Here is a 308-nt window from a genome sequence, read left to right as displayed (position 1 = left end):
CACGCACGCACGCACGCACGCACGCACGCACGCACGCACGCACGCACGCACGCACGCACGCACGCACGCACGCACACACACACACACATATATGATTGTAATGTTAAGTATTTAAGGGGTTACACCACCTTGAGCGCCTAAAAATCATAGGTAACGTTGGGAATTTTTTTTAGGAAAACAATAAAAGTAATACAAAATTCGTTTTAAGGCTTTAATAATACATGTTTTTAGAAGTAAAAATATTTTTTTCATTTATTTTTTAATAAAATGACGACGCTGAAGCCGTTTTATTAAACGTCATTTTTGTA

The sequence above is a fragment of the Wasmannia auropunctata genome, unplaced genomic scaffold (assembly GCF_000956235.1).
Source record: "Wasmannia auropunctata unplaced genomic scaffold, wasmannia.A_1.0 LD335989.1, whole genome shotgun sequence".
In the NCBI taxonomy this organism is placed as follows: Eukaryota; Metazoa; Arthropoda; class Insecta; order Hymenoptera; family Formicidae; genus Wasmannia; species Wasmannia auropunctata.
The sequence above is the reverse complement of the archived record's forward strand: the minus strand, read 5'-3'. Positions refer to the sequence as shown.